Source organism: Sapajus apella, unplaced genomic scaffold (assembly GCF_009761245.1).
Source record: "Sapajus apella isolate SASKATOON/1434 unplaced genomic scaffold, GSC_monkey_1.0 scaffold7, whole genome shotgun sequence".
Lineage (NCBI taxonomy): Eukaryota > Metazoa > Chordata > Mammalia > Primates > Cebidae > Sapajus > Sapajus apella.
In genome coordinates, this window is record NW_022436947.1 from 13,776,905 (window position 1) to 13,783,297 (window position 6,393).

Sequence of the window (6,393 nt, forward strand, 5' to 3'; positions counted from 1 at the left end):
AGCTAGCAAGTGGTAGATTCAGGATTTGGGCCCAGGAAGTCTGGCTTTGGAGACTGGGTTCTTTAACCACTACAATGCCCCCCTGGAATGGCATCACTGAGCTCAAAATAACCAAATCCAATGTTGTTAAGGAAGTGGGAGCCAGCCTCCCTGCTAAGTGAGTGCCAGTGCCCTGTGCTTCTCCCTTTTTAGAATGTATTGTTTTACATATAGGGGCATTCAATAGCTGTAGGGCCCCGAGGCTAGGGAGTGGGTCTGTTACTCACCACAACATCCCTCATGCACTGTGCAGAGTGTAAAGTAAATATGATCCTCAATATTTATTGAAGGAAGAAAGGAAAGAAGAAAAGAAGGAAAGTGGAAGGTGGAAGGTAGGGTATAGATTGAGGACTGAGAAGGCAGGTGAGATAAATTGTAATATAGAATGTGTCTATTTGACTTGTATGGGAATTAGGCTTTGGGGGCCATAAAACAGGGTTGTATCTTCTATTTCAGGGGTGCAGAGTATGATGGACTACAAGGATGGGTTCAAGCCAGACATGCTTTTTCTTTTCGCCCAGGCTGGAGTGTAGTGGCACGACCTTGGTTCACTGTAACCCCTGCCTCCCGGGTTCAAGCGATTCTCCTGCCTCAGCCTCCCAAATAGCTGGGATTATTGGCACCCATTGCCATGCCCTGCTAAATTTTGTATTTTCAGTAGAAACAGGGTTTTGCCATGTTGGCCATGCTGGTCTCGAATTCCTGACCTCAGGTGATCCACCTGCCTCTGCCTCCCAAAGTGCTGGAATTACAGGTGTGAGCCACCATGCCTGGCCCCAAGCCAGAGACTCTTGATGTCAGTCAAATGGTGAAGCTCCTGCCTACAGAGCTGGGACCAGAGTCCAGAAGAAGGTGGAGGCTGTGTGGAAGGAGAGGGAGAGTGAGGAGTCAATCCTTGCAGGAGTCTTTGGGTCTGACGTCTTTCCCCCACTGCCGTGGGAAGCAATTGTGCTGCAAAGCTATGTTTGGAATATGTAAGCCCTGCCTTCCTACCTGACTCCAGGCCATTGTCTAGAAGCCAGGTGGTGAATACTTTATGTTACTTTGATGTCTTAAAACTCTTTCCATAAGCGCCAGAGATGGCGGCAGAATATCTACAAATGTCCTCAGGAAAGTGGGCTTTTTGTTTCTGGTGCTCTGGGACCCAAGTTCTTTGAAAGAGTAAGATATAAAAGGCTAAGACAAGTCCTGAAAGAGATAAAAACAAGGTGCTTGTTCTGTCATCGCCTGTCTTAGGGACCTTCTTTGTGACTCATTGTTTTCTACCTGTCAAAATGGGGAGCAATGTGTCTACACAGCTTCTCAAAGTTATTGGTGTGATTGAATCAAACAAAATGTTGAAAGTCCTTGGGAAAGTGTAAAGTACCATAAAATGTAATTATTATTAATGCCTAACATTATACACATTAGTTAACATAATACAATTAACTATGTTGGTGAACTGTCACCTAACCCCCACCTCCACCTCTGACTCCTCCATCTCTCTGTCTCCCTAAGAAGTAGGTTTCACACTTCAAAAATTAAATGTGAAAAACATAATTAGTATATGTATTAATTTTCTTTTGCTGCCATAACAAATTATTTTTATTTATTATTTATTTTTTTTTTGAGATAGAGTCTCGCTCTTGTTACCCAGGCTGGAGCGCAATGGCGCAATCTCAGCTCACTGCAACCTCCACCTCCTGGGTTCAGGCAATTCTCCTGCCCCAGCCTCCTGAGTAGCTGGGATTACAGGCACGCACCACCATGCCCAGCTAATTTTTTGTATTTTTAGTAGAGACGGGGTTTCACCATGTTGACCAGGATGGTCTCGATCTCTTGACCTTGTGATCCACCTGCCTCGGGCTCCCAAAGTGCTGGGATTACAGGTGTGGCTGCCATAACAAATTATCACAAAGTTAGTGACTTTAAAACAATATAAATTTATTATCTTACAGTTCTGGGGGAAAGAAGCATGAAAGGGGTCTGATGGGGCTAATATCAAGGTGTTGACAGGGCTGTATTTCAGTCTGGAGGCTCCTTGCCTTTTCCAGCAGTCAGAAACCAACTGCCTTCCTTTCCTCATGGTCCCTTTCCTCCGTCTTCAAAGCCAGCCATGTGACATTGCTCTGTGCCTTTCTTCTGTGGTCACATCTTCCCCTCTCTTCTGCCTCTCTCTTTCACTCTTAAGGACCCTTGTGATTACATTAGTATATTAGTTTGTTCACATGCTGCTAATAAAGACATACCTGAGACTGGGTAATTTGTAAAGGAAAGAGGTTTAATGGATCCACAGTTCCACATGGCTGGTGAGGCCTTATAATCGTGGAGGAAGGCAAAGGAGAGGCAAAGGTACGTCTTACATGGCAGCAGACAAGAGGGCTTGTACAGGGGAACTTCCACTCATAAAACCATGATCTCATGAGACTTATTCACTATCATGGGAACAGTATTGGAAAGACCTTCTCCTATGATTCAATTACCTCCCATTGGGTCTCTCCCATGACACATATGGAGCTTATAGGAATTATAGGAGCTACAATTCAAGATGAGATTTGGGTGGGGACGTAGCCAAACCATATCAATTAGACTCACCCAGATCATCCAGCATAATCTCCCTATTTTAAAATCAGTCAATTAGCAACTTTAATTCCCCTTTGCCCAGTAACCAAACATAGTCATAGGTTCCTGGGATAAGGACATGGACATCTGTAGCGTGCCATTAGTCTAACTACCCCAATAAATATTTTGTGCACTTTCTGTCTGGAAAGAACTTTGGTAAAAGCACAGTGGAAAGTCAAAATTCTTCCTAATTTTCTTCAGGTACTACTGAATGAATACTAACAATATCCTTTTCATGGGTAACCAGCAACACCTAGTGTCTCTCCAAATAAATTTTAACAGGAAGCTTATTTAAAGTGACCTGTAATTAAGCTCAGTGACTGATGATGGAGAAAGGAAATTCTCATTATTCAAAGAGAGAGAAGGCTGGAATTCTCTCTTCTCTATATTCTTTCGATTTATTTTGAGTCCCCACATCTGTGCATGCATCCATCCAGAAGTATTTAAATTAATTCTGTTTGGGGCATGGCACCATACTGGGCTCTTTGGGAGATGTGGAAAGATAAAAATGTAATCCCTGTCCTCAAATTGCTTCCAGTCTTACCGGGCAGACTCTAGTGATTAAAGCATATGTGCTCATTTACAAAGCACTGAAGACATAAGGGCCAAATGTAGGAGTTATAATTATATAGAGCAACTGTACAACACCAAAAGCCCAAAGAACAGTGAATTAAACAGCAGAAAAACTTATTTCCTGCTCATGTGAAAGAACTGGTGCAGCTACTTTGGAAAACAGTTTGGCAGTTCCTCAAAAAGTTAAATATAGAGTTACTATGTGAACTAGCAATTCTACTCCTAGGTATATATCCAAGAGAACTGAAAATGTATGTCCACACAAAAACTTGTACATGAATGTTCATAGTAGCATTATTCATAAAAGCCAAAAAGTAGAAACAACCCAAAGGCCCATCAACTGATCAATGGATAAGCAAACTGTGGTATATCCATACAATAAAATATTATTCAACCATAAAAACTAAGTATTGATACATGCTACAACATGGATGAAAGTTGAAAACACTATACTAAGTGAAATAAGTCAGTTATTAAAGGCCACATATTATGCGATTCCATTTGTATGAAATGTTCAGAATAGGCAAAACCATAGAGACTGAAAGCAGATTCATGCATACTAGGGCCTGGGAATTGGAGAAGGGAGAATTGGGAATGACTGCTAGTAGGTACAAGGTTTATTTTGGGGGTGATGACAAAGTTCTGAAATTAGATGGTGGTTGTATTAGTTTGTTCTCATGTTGCTAATAAAGACATACCCAAGACTGGGTAATTTATCAAGAAAAAGAGGCTTAATGGACTAACAGTCCTACATGGATGGGGAGGCCTCACAATCATGGCAGAAGGTAAAGGAGGAGCAAAGGCACATCTTACATGGTGGCAGTCAAGAGAGCATGTGCAAGGAAACTCCTCTTTATAAAACCATCAGATCTTGTAAGAGTTATTCACTGTCACAAGAACAGCATGGGAAGACCCATCCCCATGATTTAGTTAGCTCCCACTGAATCCCTCCCATTACACATGGGAATTATGGGAGTTACAATTCAAGATGAGATTTGGGTGCGGACACAGTCAAAGCATATCAGTGGTGATGACTGCACAACTTTGTAATAGGAACCCTAAAAACCATGGAATCGTACACTTAAATGGGTGAATTGTTTTGCATGTGAATTATATCTCAATGAAATTACTAAAAATTATGAAAAGGGTCAGGGAGACAAAATGAGTGATAAGTAATTAGAGGTCATGAAGGAGAGATTAGAAAAGTACCTCTGATTAGTTTTTTGCTTCTTGGGTTTCTTCTTCAGGTCTCAGAGTGGTCCCATTTTTTCCCCATGTATTTCTTTCCCTTACCTACACCCCTACTACAATCAGCAGGATATTTACTATGTGAGGCTGACTCTGATCCCAAACAAGGAGAGAGATGGCAGTTCCATTCCCTATGCAGAGAAAACAGAGATGTGCTGATGAAAATAGAGAATGGAATAGGATTCATGCCCCTTACTCTTGAGTGCATTCCCACATGGGAGGCACCTCTGGCTTTGGGGAACAAATGCCCTTGGGATGCCAGGTCCTGTGAGCCTGCCACACAGTTTACCCAGCTGTTTGGAGAGTGAGGAATCTTGGGGTGGCAATGCTCAAAGCTAACTGTGTTCCTAATCTCCACAATGGAGAGCTAGTAGTGTCTGTCTTTGCTTTCCGGCTGGCCTGCACTCACGGCCCTTGGGCTGTCTACCTTCTCTCTGTCCCCTTTGATAGAGCAGTTCCTCATTAACACACATTCTGATGTCTCCTTCCCAGCCATGTGGCTTGTTTCTTGATCTGCTTCCTGATTCTTGTCTTGTGCTGTAGAAACCAAAGTACTATTTCTTACAGGACAAGATATGACTCTGCATTGTAAAAGTTATTTCACTTGTTCTAGGAGGCCTTTAGAAGCTGTAGTTTGGGTCAGGCTCCATGCATTACCCTGAGTGACTTATCTTCCTCTATAACCTTCCTCCCTGTGCTCATGGGTTCCTGGAGTCTAGGTGGTGTGGAGCTGCATGGAGATTGAGTTTGAAATGTCAGAGCCGTAGTAAAAGATAGTGTCCCAATTGTTCCAGCTAAGAGAGGCCCAAGGAGACATGATGACTAAATGTATTATAGTATACAGAGACAGAAAAAGGACATTAGGTAAAAACTAAGGATATTTCAGGGCTGGATATTTGTATGAGTAAAGTATGAACACTAATGAATAATAATGTTATCAACGTTAATGTGGCAATGTGCTATACTATTGTAAAAAGTTCATCATGTGGAAAGCTCAGCTTGGTGTACGTCGGCTCTGTATGCATTGTCTTTGAAATTTTTCTGTAAATCTAAAAATTATTCTAAAATCTAAAATAAGAACTTCATTAACTCCCTTGTCCCCAACATAAAGAATGCCCCCACCCACATCATAGCATTCAGCTCTGCCCTGGCTGGACCGTTTAAAAGATGAATGTCATTCAGTATGCCTCCTTTGATGGGTGGTAATCAGACATCACCTCTATCATCAGTGCTTTCTGGAAAGATTACATTTACCTGTCCAGAAAGAATAGAGTTTTAAACTCCTGGGTGGGTGGCTAGGAGGATGGAAGTGAAGGGGCAGAAGTGTCCATTCTGGTTCTAGGGTGAGTGAAGCCCTGAAGGACATTGAGTGACAATGAGTGAGCCTGCAGTCAATCTGGCTCACATCCAAATGGCTGTCAGGGAATGATTGATCCATGAAGACATCATCTCAGAGAGTCAAGGCAAGTTTTGCATCTAGAACACACAGCCAAATGTCAGGAGTGGAAGGTGTACCCACACTTTCTGTCAAATATGAGAGTTTAGTCTGAAAATGAGTAGGAGCTAAGGCTATGCAAGCCAGAGCAACTGAGTCAATCAGGAGTGAATTCTGGGGCTCTGAGTCCCAGGACTCCGATTCTAAGCACAATGGGTAGCACACTTCCCATGACATACTGTTGAAGACAGCCATGCTGAACAAGATGCCTTTGGAACTATTGCCCACCTTGCCAGGGGGCATCGATGAGAAAAAAGAGGGATTGAAGAGGTGGAGGGAGATGACTTGGCAGCCAGTCCTGCTCTTTAAGCTGTGACTGGTTTTCCCAGGAGGTGCTTACACATTCAGTCTAGCGGGTCGAATCGTGGCCCCCAACATTTGTGTCTACCAAGATTTCAGAATGTGACCTTTTTTGGAATTAAGGTCTTGCAGATATA